This window comes from Rhinichthys klamathensis, unplaced genomic scaffold, assembly GCF_029890125.1.
Source record: "Rhinichthys klamathensis goyatoka isolate OS25496 unplaced genomic scaffold, OSU_Roscu_1.1 h1tg000405l_1, whole genome shotgun sequence".
Lineage (NCBI taxonomy): Eukaryota > Metazoa > Chordata > Actinopteri > Cypriniformes > Leuciscidae > Rhinichthys > Rhinichthys klamathensis.
Genome location: NW_026606906.1, coordinates 336,192 through 353,686, shown reverse-complemented (window position 1 = coordinate 353,686; position 17,495 = coordinate 336,192). Strand labels below are relative to the sequence as shown.

Genomic DNA, 17,495 nt, shown 5'->3' with positions numbered 1-17,495 from the left:
TGGTTAAAAATGCTGTCTAGTTGAGGAGCTCAGGAGGTCTTTAAAAGCTTTGCGGTTAGCCCGGCCCTAGCTCAGCACGAAACTCTTCCTTGTATTGTTAATCATCCATCAACAATAAAAGGAAGAAGGAAACATATAAAAAAAAAGAGAGATAAATGTGATATATCATTCACATTTATTTTGGGATTTTGAGTTAACACAGACAGATCGTCAGCCCGGCTAGCTCAGTCGGTAGAGCATGAGACTCTTAATCTCAGGGTCGTGGGTTCGAGCCCCACGTTGGGCGCATAGTTTTAACTTCTTAGTGCATTAAACATTTGTTATGTAAACACTTAGAAGAAAAAAAACACCAATCGACCCCTATAGAGGCACATTGGCCTCAATAATAATTCCCATAAAAGATATGATGCACAATGCGCAAGGCAAATTCACATGCTTGAAACTTAATTTCATGTGCACAAAAAAAAGAGCACAAAAATCAATTCACGTGCGCAAAATACAATTATGTTCATAAAATACGTTTCACAAATGCAAAACAATTCACAGATGTACAACTGTCCACAATCCTTCATCACTCGCGAGACAAAATTACCCGAAGCCCTAAAATTATACTTACTCTATTTTTTTTGTCCAGAAAGCTTTTATTTCATTTTAATAATATTTATTTTATTTTTTATTTACCTTTAAATTACTATATTCAATCAATGAAATAAATAGTAATTTAGTCATTTAAGCACATTCCTCACATTCTTTCAACTTAAATCCAAAATAACTTACAATTTCATGCCTAAACCTTTTAATTCAGCCCTTTTAATCGAGGGTGTTTGTCGACCTCTTGTGGAAAAATAATAATATAACATGATATTTCATGACTCTTGCCACTAGATGGCCTTATAGCTCCATATGGAGCAAATGCGCCGTTTCCCCTGGGTCCTAAAGGCAGTTCTCTACAGGATGCATTCAGATACACATGTAGACAATCATACAATCATTTTTTGGTAAATGTTTGCCGTTTGAATTTTGAGCATTTTTTAGGTTTTTCTTTGTGTACTGAAGCATTCCTCGTATTACATTCATTCCTAAGGGGGTCAATGTGACCCGCGAGCGAAGGATGTTTACTTTTTTAAATTTCAACCACAAAACTCCTCAAATCCATTCAATTTTTGTTCAATCATTTTCAAAATGACCCGAGGGAAGGATGAGGGTTAAAATTTATTATTTTTAAGCTTATTATTGAACCACAAAACACCTGAATTGTTTTATGTGCATGTGAATTAGGTTTCAAATTTGGCTACGACACGTCTTTTGCGTGAATTATTATTTAGATTAATCTCGCTCCATATGCCAGTTGTTTGTAGTTGCTTGAGCGTCTGTATAAAACGAAAGCAAATAAAAAGAGTAAACAATGACATCACAGAAGAGGTTACCTGCATCTCTGGCGGTACCTGGATCAGGATTGGCTGTTTCCGTCACCCTCTCCTCATCCAATCGCTGAGCTCGCTCTCCATTCTGAGATTGGAAGGGAGCCAATCGCTGAGTAATGTGGAAATCAGTTGTGATTTTTGATGCTAAAACATAATTCACAGGCATAATAACAACAACCTTAATTTCAGGCAACAGCGGGATTCGAACCGGGAACCTTGTGATCAACTTTACTCCCATATAAATGTATAGGAATGTATATGAAAATATTTTTACGATAATTTATGATAAACGTACACTTTCAAAATCATTGGTGTGACATTAGTCCTTCTCCTTTCCTCTCCTTTCCCCTTTGTCCCCCCCCCCCCCCCCCCCAACAGACTTTCTCAGAAAAAAAAGGAAGGCATCAATAATTTATTTAACAAAAGCACAGATTCAATCACAACTATACCTGGTTAGGTTATGCCATTGAAGTCCTATCAGGACTTATGAATCAAAAGCTATGTCGTCCCTGGGTGGGCTCGAACCACCAACCTTTCGGTTAACAGCCGAACGCGCTAACCGATTGCGCCACAGAGACGGTATTGTCTCCACACTCAAAACCGAAGCAGTTCATGTGAACGTAAGCATACTAGAGGACACATGACAATGGAAAGTGTAAGTACACTGTAGCCTGAATATGATTATTATTAAGAAACTGGTACATTAAATGGTAACACTTTACAAAAAGGTTTCATTTGTTAACATATTAACTAACATGAAGTAACTATGATCAATACATTTGTTACAGTATTTATTAATCTTGCATTAACATTAGTTAATAAAAATACAGCTGTTCATTGTTTGTTCATGTTAGTTCGCAGTGCATTAACTAATGTAACTTTTGATTTTAATCATGTATTAGTAAATGTTAAAATTAACATTAACTATTAATAAACGCTGTAGAAGTGCAGTTCATTGTTAGTTCATGTTAACTAATGAAACCTTATTGTAAAGTGTCAATCATTAAACTTATTAAGCATATTTTCATGTTCTACCTTTTATGATGGCTGTATATAATGATGGCCACTCGTCGCAGTCGGGACACCTCGTCGCAGTCGGGACACTCGTCGCAGTCGGGACACTCGTCGCAGTCGGGACACTCGTCGCAGTCGGGACACTCGTCGCAGTCGGGACACCTCGTCGCAGTCGGGACACTCGTCGCAGTCGGGACACCTCGTCGCAGTCGGGACACCTCGTCGCAGTCGGGACACTCGTCGCAGTCGGGACACTCGTCGCAGTCGGGACACCTCGTCGCAGTCGGGACACTCGTCGCAGTCGGGACACCTCGTCGCAGTCGGGACACCTCGTCGCAGTCGGGACACCTCGTCGCAGTCGGGACACCTCGTCGCAGTCGGGACACTCGTCGCAGTCGGGACACTCGTCGCAGTCGGGACACCTCGTCGCAGTCGGGACACTCGTCGCAGTCGGGACACTCGTCGCAGTCGGGACACCTCGTCGCAGTCGGGACACTCGTCGCAGTCGGGACACTCGTCGCAGTCGGGACACCTCGTCGCAGTCGGGACACTCGTCGCAGTCGGGACACTCGTCGCAGTCGGGACACCTCGTCGCAGTCGGGACACCTCGTCGCAGTCGGGACACTCGTCGCAGTCGGGACACTCGTCACAGTCGGGACACCTCGTCGCAGTCGGGACACCTCGTCGCAGTCGGGACACTCGTCGCAGTCGGGACCCTCGTCGCAGTCGGGACACCTCGTCGCAGTCGGGACACCTCGTCGCAGTCGGGACACCTCGTCGCAGTCGGGACACCTCGTCGCAGTCGGGACACTCGTCGCAGTCGGGACACCTGGGGGCACATTTTTCCAACACCTGCAACGTCTGTGTTAAAATTATTTTATAGTTAGTAGTATGTTTGTTTTATCAGTACATGCAAAATATACAACAACAACAACAACAACATTTGTTGACCTTATCTCTATTTGCTTTGCATTGCATTTGATTTTATTCAAAACCCAATGAAATGGAACTGAGGTTTCTAAACGGGTTAAAACACATTAGGCTTAAAATAAATACACTGCAAAAGATTTGTTGCTCTAATTTTGGAGCTCAACCTTTTTGACTTCACTATCCACTTCACAACAATATTTGTTGTGGACAATTTCTAGTCAATAAAATATTTTAGAGCTTGGCATAACTATATTATATATCTATATTTGTTATATATAAAAAAAAACAAATAGTATGAGATATTGATTTTAAGTTGCTTTAGCTTATTATAATGCTTGTTTTGTCCTATTTTAAACAATTTGAAGTCATTGAAAGACCCATTGAAAGTTTGTTGAGAACCATTGTTCTAACTTTCATAGGCTACTCTACTCATATTTCATATCACTATTTCAGAGAAGGGTGGGTGGGTCAAAACCAGACTGTAAAGAAATGGAGAAAAAAAACTGAAACTCACGTGTGTCCTGGTTTGGACTTAAAAAATCTAGTCACATGCAAACTGGACACCTTGCTGCATATAATCACGTTAGTTCTTCTTCATTCCGTCGACCCATCGCTACTTTAGCCATACAGTAAAGTTAGTACTGAACAGTGTAATCTAACATGACTAAATTAAAAAATGTGCACATGCTTTGCTGTTAACTTAGATAAGAAAAGTAACTTGTTACATAGCTGTAGAATCGCCTCAATGAACTGCTGCAACAAACAACTCGAGATTTAAAGATGACAAGAAATTGGACGAATCCAGATTCTGAAGATTTGCCAAGAAGCAGACGTCTTGCCATCGAGTTGAAAATGTAATATTAAGTCATTAGGAACTCACCCGGTCTATTTTCTCTGAACATGTTCTGTTTGAGCGCGATAAACTAAAGTCACGTGGTTCAGCCTTGGATACCTAGCCCGGCTAGCTCAGTCGGTAGAGCATGAGACTCTTAATCTCAGGGTCGTGGGTTCGAGCCCCACGTTGGGCGATACATTTTAATTTTGCATATTAAATATTTATTGTAAATTAAATGTACACTAGTTGTAACCTTTGGCCCTCTAGCGGTTAAAAACTGTATGCATTTTGCGGAAGAACATTGTTTAGGGTGCGCTTCGGTTCTGCGTCATTGCGCCTATAGTTCTTTCTCATAAATTATTTTAAAAAAAAGAAAAAAAGAGCGAGATTATTCTACTGCTCATAAAACATTCCCTATAAGACAGTTAAAGAGATATAACCAGTTTAGATGGAAAGGATCTCAACTAGCTGAAGACGTTGCTGTATCTTTACCCATTAATACACACCTACTTTGAAAATAAATTCCAGCCAAGCGATACAACAACCATAATGAAATGAGCCTTCACAATAGAGAATGCTTCACAATTAACTCTGTTAGAGAGTTACATATGGCAATCTGCTCAATAAAATACTTTACTCACCTGGGTTTATGTTTGCGAGAATCATTTTACACCAGAGTCCAGACTGCAGTGTTAACGATCATGTAAAATGATTCGCGCAAACATAAACCCAGCTTCTCCGGAGAGATACTGGACACGGCAGTAATGAAAGGGATATTGTTACAGTTCACCAGAGTTGTTTTACGGCTATAAGGTTTATCCGTTTATTAAGAATCCCCTGAATATATTTGATGTTAGTTGTATCGAGTGTTTTTGTGTAATTCGCTGTGTGTGTGTTAATTACAATACAAGGGAGAGAGAGAGAGAGTTTATGGACTTTAATCCGCACTTATATAGGCTAGGCTACTGTGTTTACTCAGCTCTTATAGTTATTTTCTGGAGTAAAACGGACACTTCATATTTTGTGTGACGTAGGCTACAATAAACATCATAAAACTCGTCAGTAAAAATTTGGCCATCATTCGGACGGGTCCACTACTAGTGGGTAAAAGCAAAGTTATAACCGTAATTAAACTATACCTGTTCTGTCTCCATGCAGCATATATTCTCTGGCTCTGTGGGCATTTAGCCTGGGTTTCCCCATACTGATTTTATTCACGCTGCTAGGCAGTCTGGATACCATGGACCAAATTTTCGCCTCAGCGAGGGGACCAATCACAGAACGGGGAGGGAGCAGCAAGACGATGGCGACGTCTATGCAAGGGGGTAATCCATCGACCGGAAGTTGAAGCCGGACGGGTGCCGCCATGTTGTAGCAGAACTTCACTTGCGTTAGCATTTCCATTGACTCCCATTCATTTTTGCGTCACTTTGACAGCGAATAACTTTACACCTGAGGCGTTTAAAGACTCCATTTGTCCATTATTTATTTCTAAAGAAACACGACAATGTATAAAGGGCTCCATTACCTTCTATGTTACACTATGGCCCCGTAGAAACAGATTTAGTAAAAATAGGCTAACGATTGCGTCATAACCACTCGACTCTCTGTCGCGCTGTACAGAAGTTACCGTACAGGCAGCAGGAGAAGCTCGCAGGCAATCGGGGGGACGTCCCGTCAAGGGAGAAACCCATAGATAATGAGTCCATAAAAGCAACGGAATACTTACTCCTGCTCACTCACGCCAAAGAACTCTTTGCTCAAGTTCCCCGTCTCTGCAAGATTAACGTTGGCAGTTTTCACGCACAGCTACTAGAAGATTAACGTCTGTCAGACAGGTTGCTCACGTCATCAAGCTTAGTTTGAGTCGGTCTGAGTCTGCGCGTCAGGAACGGAAGTTCTCAAAAATCGCTAAAAGTGGGCTTCAACTGTCTCAACTGAGTTCCAATGAGATCGCTCTGTCCATTTCTTTTACTGTCTATGCGTCTATGCGACACACCGAAGCAGTTTGTTTATATCTATGGACCCAACATGGCACCAGACGCGAAGTTACCTTTCGATGCTTGGATATTGTTCTAAGTAGTTTAGAACGCAAATAAATCTCTGACCCATCGTCTTCTTCCTCGTCTAATTTCTGTCGCTCTACATAGGCTACGTCATCTGGTATAATTGAAACGATTGGCTAGAATACAGATGCATTTGATAGACATTCGTAGCACCCAATAAACGGCTCTGGGCATTCGTAAACCACGCCTCAAATACGAGAAAATGAACATGTGGTTCCCAGACCACGTCTCAATGTCAATGAGACGTGGTCTGACGTTAGCCAGGCTAGTAGGCATTATTGTCCGACTCCGGGTAAAACTGAACACTGCTGTGACAGTTTCTGGCCTGATATGATCATTCCTGGACCTGAGATGAGATCGTCCTGACACTGAAGCACGAGCTCTTGAAGCTCCGCCCTCTTCTCGAAACGAGGCCAAGGACACTGGAACTGAACTGAATAATACCAATACACAACACCTGAAGCCTTGTTCACACTACATGATTTTAAAACTAAAAACACTTGTTTTTCTTTTGTTTTGTTGTTTGTTATTTGTATGTACAGCACTTTGGTAAACACCTGTTGTTGTAAAAAGGTGCTTTATAAATAAACTTTGATTTGATTTGATTAACACGTCGGGCTGAACTGTGCGGTTCACACTACATGACTTGCTCTCTGTGAAATCAGGAGTGTTCAAGTTGTTGAGCTAGTTCACACCACACGACACAACGTGATTGATCCGTAACAGGAGGTAATGCACTACACGAGTTGACAACAACTCTGTCACCCAACGATTCTATCTTGTCTACAAACCACGTTTTGTCACGAAAAATCACGCGATAAAAACGAAACGGAAATGACGCGAAACAGCACGCGCACCAATACCCAGCGAAGAAGACGAAGAAGAACACAACACGCGTCGCGAACATGCCTTGCTCTGATTGGCTGTAGCTCATGACATCACGTGAGCTTGAGTCGTGCGACAGCTCTGGATATCTAGCATGCTAGATATTTTTCTGGGCTCGGCGACGCGTCTGCGAGCGTCTTTGATGCGTTGTTGGCTGTTTCATTCTAACAGATTGGCGAGCGTTCATCGCCCGCTAATCCCCCGCGATTTGCACGCGATAACACCATGACCTGTCGGCGAGCTCAACGATTTGCAAATCAGGCTTAAAATCATGTAGTGTGAACTAGGCTTGAGGCACCAGATCATTTGCATTTAAAGGGACACACACAAAAACGGCGTGTTTTGCTCACGCCCCAAAAGTGGCAATTTTAACATGTTGTAAAAAATTATCTGTTAGGTATTTTGGGCTAAATCTTCACACTACAGGGACATCAGAGACTTATTTTACATCTTATAAAAAGGTGCATACATCCGTACATCACGGAGACGTCTATTTGATGTGCATGTTTACATCTGGAAGACGTACTATTTTTTTAGAGTGTTTGCTTATCTGCAATACGTTTATAGGACGTTTCCTGTCAGATGTCAAATAGACGTTTAGAAAATGTCTTTAAGATGTAATGATATGTCTGTTAAACTGACATCTTAAAGAAGTCTATCAGATGTTAGTAAACAGGAGATGCTTTCCAGATGAAGTGATCTTTAACAGACATCTTGAAGACGTACGTGTACTATCTGGGTAAGTATTTAGACAACTGTTTTATGATGTTCAGCGACCGACAGGAATAGACTATCTAGTGATGCAAACTACTAAACTTTTTTTTAATGAAATTTCGCCATTTTGAATTGATAATATGCAAACATGATTAATGTAATTCAGAAATGTGACAAGAATTGAATTTAAAAAAGTTAATCTCCGCCTATGACACAGTCTGACAGCGCTGTGTCCGAAAACTTATGCAGTGACTTGTTGCCTCGCTGCCCTATCAGGCAATGGCTTTGCAGGTAGCGTTTGCACACACAAAACTCTAACTTTATATCACTAAAATTAAATAGGAAGCCGCTTACAGACGCTCCCATGTAAACACAACACTGACGTCTTCACTTCCAGGTTAAGAATCTGTCCATCAAAAACTCAGTAGCCAATGAGAACACACCGCTGTTAGCCCCGCCCCCATGAGAGATATGTGCCTGAATGGCGAACGAAAAATCAGAGAGAGTAAACGAAAACGTCAGGAGCGCATTTGTAAGTACAGATCAGCGACATAAAAAACAGATAAAACAGTTAGTAAAACATGCATTGTATTAAAAATAAAGTCAAAAAAATTTTTTTTCCAGTTTCAAAGACATTTTATTAAGTTTCAATTTATATTTTCATTCATTTCTTGAAAAGTTACGTTCAATTTTAAAGCTGCAGTCCACATTTTTTTCCTCTTTGTCGCCACCTCTGTTTGAAATCTGCAATTGCAGTTATTCGCTGAATTATCAACTTTAGTTGTGCCTCGGCACGGCACAGCGCGGATGAACACAATGTTTGAGGAGAGTGTGTGGCTGTCAGTCGCCGCGCCGGTGTCGATACTGTCATTCAGAATCACAGATTATTCTTTTGGAAGTATGACCAACATAAGAATTTTCACCGGAAAATGTAATCTGAACAAGTAACATCCACTTTTGTTCTGACCAACTAACTGAAAAAAGCATTGCAGTAAACAGCGCTGATTAAATCTAACGGTCGCTTATCATATCACGTCAAATTGCACAACTTATACTTTGTTGTCAAATTGTTAATGTTCAACATCAGCATTGCGTGACGACATGTAATGCCCTTCAGATAGCTTATTTATCCTTGTTTACGCATGGGCCGGTTGCAGTCTCTTTTTTACAAACTCTCAGTCCAAAGTCTTTTGCATTTTACAGCGGTTGAGTCTCCAGTTTAATTATATCAAGTGCTGTGAGAAAAGGCTATAAATCTCCACCTCCATCATCCTCACACGCAATATAGCTTATACTAGCCGAGACTCTTCTTTATGTGTACAGATGTGACGTAATGACGCAAAGACATGCTCGAATTTCCCGCGGAAATCCACCGGTACCATTGGAGTTAAATACATTATTACAAGCTTAACGTTGAATCGAGCTCAAGGCAAGCAGAGAGTCCCCCCCCCCGTCCCCTCCCCCCCCCAGCTGCCCCCCTAACTTTGATGATCCAAAAACTGTTTTTTTTTTTTATTAATTTTTTTTATTAACTGTTAATTTTTATTAAAGCCCCTCCCCCTGCCCCTCAAATAGTACGTCCCTGATTCAAACAAATAGAGGTCTCTGCAGACGGTAATAGGAGTTACCAGATCAGGGGGCGAGGCCATAAACAGAGGGGCGTTTTCAACCGCGTTACCTGATTCGCCCACGCCCATGTGGGTAGGTCTTAGGGGTGGGGTCGGGAGAAGGGCATCATTTTCATTGCATGATTTATAAACACCCACCAGTGTGAAAAAAACACCCACAAATTTAGAAACACCCATTTTTGTTCCGCAGAGACCTCCTTTAAGATGTCTTTGTTATGACATCTTGACATAAACCATAACATCATAACCTAGTGTCTTTGTCATGACAACTTGACATTAAATTAAGTTAAACTGTCATGTGGTTGGTTTTGACACTGGCTGTCATGAGGCCATTATAACTGTGTCATGAATATTTTTCGTGACCTCAACTACAGTGGTACAAAATTGAATTTGTCATTAAAAAGTTGTCATGTTTATGACAGGTTGTGTTGTCTTAGTAATGTCAAGTTGTCATGACAAAGACACTGACAGGTTATGATGTATTGGTTTATGTCAAGGTGTCATAACAAAGACATCTCAAACAATGTCATATTTGCATAAAAATGTCATAATTGAGCGAATGACACTTAATGACAGTTGTCATAAACATGCATAAAACTTCCTTCATATTCATAACATGTGTCATGTCATGATTATGAAGGTGTCATGTTAGTCTTATGCACACCCCTTCAAGTAAAGTGTTACCCTAAAAACCTTAGTGTGTAAGGGCATGATTAAACTAACTACTGTGTTTTTGTGTTTGTAAGGGATTCCCACCGTCTACCCCTGCCAAGACCTCTTGCCACCCCTTTGCCCCCCCCCCATGTAAAATTTTCTAGATCCGCCACTGGTAAAAACTAAGTGAATATTTAATGACTACCATAGTAGTCTCGCTAGAAATGACATCAAAGGTGGAAAACAAAACTGTACATTTACACAAACTGACGATCAGCCGCAACTTTCAGACGCAATCTTGATGAAGATAAAGTATCTGCAGGAAAAAGGAAATGAAACTAAGACTGCATTCCTTCCGACCTTGGAGTGCAGGATTTTTCAGTTTTCTGACGCAGCCCTTGTGTAGGCTTCTGTTGTCTATCTATAGGAAGCTTTCATCTCGGATGATGACGCCTCAACTGGCACACAACTGACAGGTGTGGCACACCTTTACACACTTAAACTTGCACCAGTGGCTGTTGATATGGCAACGGCTTTACGAGAGGAACAACCTTCCCTTTGTTGGCCACGGGGGAGCAGTGAGTAATGCACCTGTGCTCATTCTCTTCCGACCGATCAATCAAACACATCATCATTCTCTGGCACTGCCTAAGGATATATTTCACTAATAGGAAGCCTCTGGGTTCCGAGAAGGTAAGTTTATTAAGATTTACTAATCAAATATCAAGTCATTTAATTCTGTCATTTTACTTTACATTTTAGCACTCAGACCTATTGCCTAAATCAAACACTCATAAAAAGCCTTCTTTATAGGTCATTCTTTCAATTGATATTGTTTTAGAGTGATCCTGACTATTACCGTATTAATTTTACTGTATAATTTTTGAGAAAATTAAACCTATAAAAGAAAATGTTTTATAAGTTTGGTGTGAGAGCTAGAATGCACTTCTCTGTTTGAGTGATTTTGCCTTTTATTTTCTCAAAACGTATATAATAAAAATGATTTGAAAATGGATACAATAATATTCAGGGTCACTCTGAACAATGATCAATTGAAAGAAAGGAAAAAGTTGTATGAGTGTTTGAAAATGGGAAATGATGTAAGTGCTAAAATTCACTTTGATTTTTTGAGTGATTTTGCCTTCCATTTTCTCCAAAACTGTACAGTAAAATTACTTGAAAGGTGATACAGTGATAGATGGGGAAGCTCTGAACTAGAATGTCAACAAACCTCTGAAGAAAAACTTTTCATGAGTGGAGGAAATTATCTAATTATCCTTCTTTTTTTTAAGTGCAGTTAAATGACATTTTATGCAGTAATATTTTGGGTCGCCGTGAACTGCAATCCATTGAAAAAAATGTCAGCAAAAGTATAAAGGAAACTTCTCTAAGTCTTTACATCCATTTTGACCCCTCCCAGCACCCATACTCTAAATGCACGATTAGACGCGCATAAAAAATGTGCGTCTGGCTTGACTGGATTCCACCAAGGGGGTAATCCACCAGCCGGAAACTGAAGTCTCCCCGGGGGCCGCCATTGATTAGCAAGCCTTCTTCCTGCTGTTAGCATTCCATTGACTCCCATTCATTTTGGCGTCACTTTGACAGCGAATAACTTTACATCTGAGGCGTTTAAAGACTCCATTTGTCCATTGTTTATTTATTTCTAAAGCAACACGACAATGTATAACAGGCTCCATGACTTTGTATCTTACGTTATGGCCCCGTAGAAGCAGTTTTTGTAAAAATAGGCTAACGGTTGCGTCATAACCATAGACAGTAAAAGAAATGGACACAGCGACCCCCTTGATTTCAACGGAGAGAATTGAAGCCCATTAGAAGCACTCACTTCCTGATAGCCAAGCGCACTGTGCAGACTCAAACTGAGCTTGACGACGGAGATGTGACGTGAGCAACCGTTCTGACCTTCTAGCTGTGCCGAGACAAATCTGAATTGAAATCAGAAACGAATCTGTTGTTGAAATATTTTGTCCCGTTGCTTTTATGAACTCTCTATCTATGGGCTTCTCCCTTGACTTTATGCCTCCACGTCCACCCGATTGCCTCATAGACAGTAAAAGATTACCATGAGCTTCTCCTTCTGTCTATACGGTAATTTCTCTACTGTGCGACAGAGAGTCGCGTGTTATGACGCAACCGTTAGCCTATTTTTACAAAAACGGCTTCTACGGGGCCATAACGTAAGATACAAAGATACCGTATAGACAGGAGGAGAGGCTCATGGCAATCGTGGGGACGTGGAGGCATAAAGTCGAGGGAGAAGCCCATAGAGAGTCATAAAGTTGCTCCTGCTGCTCATGGACAGCTCTACTCACGCTCTCCGTCTCTGTGAGATTCGGAAGGGAATGATTCAGATTCCTCTTGGCACAGCTACTAGAAGACTTACAGCTGTCAGACAGGTTTCTCACGTCACATCTCCGTCGTCAAGCTCAGTTTGAGTCTGCGCAGTCGCTCCGCCATCAGGAAGAGATTGCTTCTAATTGGCTTCACGCTTCTCCGTTGAAGTCTATGGGGTCGCTGTGTCCATTTCTTTTACCGTCTATGGGAAGAGATGAGTCCCACCTTAGGACTCAGGCCCCGTCCACACTACTGCATTTTCGTTTAAAAACGGAGAATTCAAACGAATACGATCTCCATCCACACCAGTGTTTTATCTGCGTATTAGAATTGATCTCCATCCACATTAAAACGCCTGAAAACGCGGATCACGTGACCATTCACCAACACTGGGCATGCGCGTGCCGGTGTAAACAGGAAACGGATTGACATGTGATGGGTGGCTGACGAATCAGGGAAGGATACGTCACGACTGATGACACCCAATCATAGAGCCGAACGTGAGCCTCTGCGTCATCGTTTCTAAAGTTCTCCGTTTTGTCCCGTCTACACTAAAACGCCCTCCGGAGATTCAAAACGCAAAACGGATCGGCAGCGTTTCTAAACTTCTCCGTTTTAGGTCTTCGTTTTTTCCGTTTTAGTGTGGACGGGAGGTGCAAACGTAGCAAAAGGTCTCCGTTTTTAAACGAAAACGCAGTAGTGTGGACGGGGCCTCAAGCAATCCGATTGGTTCAAAGCACGATTTATGGGTAATCGCTAAGTAGTTTGAACTACACTATAACGACCGAAGCTATAGATTGTGAAATTAAATTTCTCGTTTTTATTAACTGATATGAAATAAGGACATACAGCAATTCCTTAATCTAGCAAGCCGAATCCTATTTTACAAGACCCTTACTAAACCAATCTGTGTACAGTCGGTTGAGGTTCATTTCGCCGCCCATTGCGTAGTTAGCTATATAGGCTACAGTCAGCTATCTTAAGGTCTAATGCTGTTTTCTTTGTGCATTATAAGGAAGGGATTGTGAAATTGCACAGATTTTATTGTTCACAGATTAGAACAACATAGAAAAAGACAATGCATTTGCTTGCATTTTCATGTACTACTCAGTCCTACATATAAACACAAACAACTACTGTGAAAGACTACGAGCCAATGAGTGTGGTTATGGGGCGGAGCGTGCGTCCCAAGTCGCCTACTAATGCCTTGTCCAAATAGACACACTTGCGGTCTTTGCACTTGGCCACTTGTCTACTTGCATGACGTATTTCCTCTATTTGGTCCAAGTGTTCAAGCAGGCGTAAAGACTGCAAGTGTGTGTAGAACTTTGTGTAGATTACTCGTTGGGACACACTTCTTGCAAAAAATGCAAGTGTTTACAGAGCTTTTATTTATTATATTTTCACTATACTTTGCATTTTAAAATAAACTTCTATGTCTGTTCAGTATGTAACTAACAGAAGACACAAATTTAAGTAATAAAAAACAGTTGCAAATGTTGTACAAAATAGGCCTACACATACCATTACTCATCTTTGCACCAATAAAATGTGCAACACTTTATGTTTTTACAACCAAGGGCACTGCACTTTTGCATTTTTAAGACATGAGACAGTCTTTACTTCCTTGTCGCGTGCATGTGCTCTCAAGTGCCAAGACCACAAGTGTAGGTATTTGGACAAGGCATTATACTATGCCCTAAAAGTATGTACTGGTTTTGTGAAGAAAATTACATACTGTTAAGTGTGTTGCAGAAGAGTAGGCAAACTTTGGGACATATCCATATATGAACAAGTGTTCAAGTCACTTTCATCGAAGCAAGATGGCGGTGTACCTTAATTCATTTCACAAAAATACAGCAAGGTTCTTAAACATATACTTTTAGAAAATGAAGAACAAAGAAATGTGCATCATGTGTTTTGCTTTTTTATGGTTTTAATTAATTTATAAAGCCACTGTAAACTTTAGATTTACATATTATATTGTTGTAATTTAATTAGTTCTGGGCAACGATTAATCGCAGCCAAAATAAAGGTCTGTGTTTACACAATATGTGTGTGTGCACTGTGTATAATTATATAAATACACACATATGCATGTGTCACGGTGTGGGTTTTGTGTTTTGTTCCTTGTTGTTGTCTGTCATGTGTTTCCCTGTCTTTTCATGTTCAGCTGTTCCTTGTTTTGTTGATTAGTTTCCCCATGTGTTTCTGATTAGCCACGCCCCTTGTTATCTTGTTTAGCTTGTTTGCCTGTGTATTTATACCCTTGTTCTTCAGTTGGTGTTTGTCGGTCGTTGTTTGATGTTGTGATGTTCCTAGTACTGTGTGTACCTTGTTCTGAGTTTACCCTGAATTACTTGTTTGTTGGATTATTAAAGTGCTTGCGATTGGATTCACTCTCTGCTTCGTCCTTGCCGCATCGTAACCGCATGTATATATGGTGTATGTATATATATATTTATGCATCATTTATATTATACTGTATATAAATATTTCATATATAAATAAAAATTCTATGCATATGTGTGTATTTATATATACAAAATAATTATACTCAGTAGTACACACACACATATGTTATGTAAACACAAACTTTTATTTTGGATGCGATTAATCGTTGCCAGCACAACTTTTAATGCTATCATATTTTGTGCTGGCAATTAGTTTAGCTTAAATAGAAAAGCCTGACAATATCACTGCTAAATACCTTTAAGTATTGTTATATGTTGCCACGTTTCTCACTGACACGCCCCCAACTCGTTAAGATCGGGGCTTAAAGAAAATCCCGAGCTTCCCACTCGTAATAACGACATTATGATTGCGTTCACTACTTTGTCACACTGCGTCTTAACCGGACAGTTCTGTCACTTATGCTGCGTTCCAGGCAGTTTTTTGAGCACGTAAATCACGACTTCAAACTACAGCCCCGTTCACACCGCCAGCGATTTTGTCGCTACATGTCGCTTGTCTCTGTACTGTGAAGTCGCTTGTGGGCGTTCGTAGTGCGCATAGGTAGTGCGTCGCTCTAATGTTATTGGTTGACTGCACGTCTGGCCATATTTCTATACAAAATACCGTCAGAAGTGACATATACAACTATATCATTTTAATTTGACTAGGAATTAGGCTAAAAAAAAACAGTATGCTGTTGGGAGAGTGTTTTTATATTACCACAGCAGTGTTCAGTGGATTAAATCATTTACTAGATTAACGATCGATCAATCAACAAATTAAACTCACTCATTCTGTCATAAATTTCTAAAACGTCATTCGAATTTGACAAATAATTAATTTTCTTGTTCCTAATAATAGTCAACATAATGCAGGGGAAACTGTAAAATGATCTGCTGCAGCAGTGCTAAACTTGCATCATAAAATTACAACACTCGAACTATATGTATATGAATTAAACTCACTGTGACTGTCGACAGTTTCTTTTCCATTCGTCATTTTATTATATCCATGTATGTGCTTACAGTCAAATCATATAAAACAGTGAAATGAAATCTCCCTCAAACTCTTCTGTCTTGCCTGCACTCGAGACGGTGACGTAAGCTCCACTGAAAGTCTTCTTTCCTATTGGTTGTCGCTCGCGAAAATCGCTTCTCATGCATAAAGTTGAAATTTCTCAACTTTTGTCGCTTGTCTCTTGACACGCCCACATTCTGTCGCCAACGGTCGCTGTCGCGCGTGTCGCCGGATGTCGCCAGCGCTCCATTGAAATGAATGGGATCATGTCGCTTTGTCGCTGCGTGTCGCTGGCGGTGTAAAGCCCCGTTCACACTACACGCGACCAAGCGACGCGATACCATTCATTTCAATGGTGAGCGGGCGACTTCCGGCGACACGCGCGACAGCGACTGTTGGCGACTAGATGGGGCGTGTCTAGCGACGCGACAAAGTTGAGAAATTTTTAACTTTATGCAAATGAAGAGCGATTTTCGCGAGCGACAACCAATAGGAGTGGAGCGCACGTGATCCTTCTCCTCAGCCCCTGGGCCTGCAGTGATGGATGGCAAGAAAGCTGATTCGCTGTCTTTTGGATGTCATACTAGTCAACCAGTAGTGGGAACGCCCACTAGCGACCTCATCGCCAGCCCCTGGCGACTTGCAGCGACAAAGTCGCGTGTAGTGTGAACAAGCCAGTCACCCAAACTACCTGAGCGCAAGGAATTGTGGTAGCTATATGTAAACAAACCATTGCTGTTTTGTATGGTTTCGTGGGCTATGTGACGTCAGAGCTTGTAACTGGGAGTACATCGATCTAGTACGAGTTCACGGGTGGGAAGTCACGGGTTTGACTGCCGTTCCAGTGCACTTTCAAGGGTATAAGGTTGGAAAAACACGGGTTACAGGTTGCCTGGAACGCGGCATAAGTTACATGCATCCTATCATTGTTACTGGTAAAATCCTCCACATTCGATTTAATTTAAGTTACTACTGTTTTGGCGAGGAATATAGTAGAACATTGATCGTGGGTCTTTCATGCGGAGAGACTCCTCGTGTGTTTGCAATTTGCATAGTGATGCATTTAAAAGTTAATGACCAAACCAGATTTATTTGCCACATAATCTTGTCACAAAAAATCTTTAAAACTGTCATATTGAGAAGAAAGGCAGTTGATTTAGAACGTGTCCCACCCACTTTTCAGATAATTCCTATGCGTCTGCTTTATTATTACACTTACACACACACACACACACACCTTTTAACATGTTGATGGACACCTGATATTGAAACACAGATGTCATGCCAATTCAAGTAAACAGGTTGCTAAGTAACTGTCAAGGGACATTATTCACCAGATCAAGTGAAGTTTCTTTGTGTTTAAGCCTGATATAATTGTAGGTTTCCACTGAATGTAGCCTTAGCTTGACGCTTTATCCACTTCCTTCGTCCACATCCACTTGAATAAATACACAGGACAACTCGTGAAAAATATATCCATGAAAAATATATATATATGGTCATCAACAAAAACATC

The 17,495-nt window shown here is 40.9% G+C and overlaps 3 non-coding genes across 3 annotated transcripts; 2 read left to right on the top strand and 1 right to left on the bottom strand.

The window, feature by feature from the left end:
• Nucleotides 1–213: 213 nt before the first annotated feature.
• Nucleotides 214–286, top strand: trnak-cuu (transfer RNA lysine (anticodon CUU)). Its single transcript has one exon. It is a non-coding gene; the product is annotated as a tRNA-Lys (tRNA).
• A 1,642-nt stretch (nt 287–1,928) lies between these two features.
• trnan-guu (transfer RNA asparagine (anticodon GUU)) lies at nt 1,929–2,002 on the bottom strand. Its single transcript has one exon. It is a non-coding gene; the product is annotated as a tRNA-Asn (tRNA).
• Nucleotides 2,003–4,323: 2,321 nt separating this feature from the next.
• Nucleotides 4,324–4,396, top strand: trnak-cuu (transfer RNA lysine (anticodon CUU)). The gene has a single exon. It is a non-coding gene; the product is annotated as a tRNA-Lys (tRNA).
• The last annotated feature ends 13,099 nt before the right edge of the window (nt 4,397–17,495 follow it).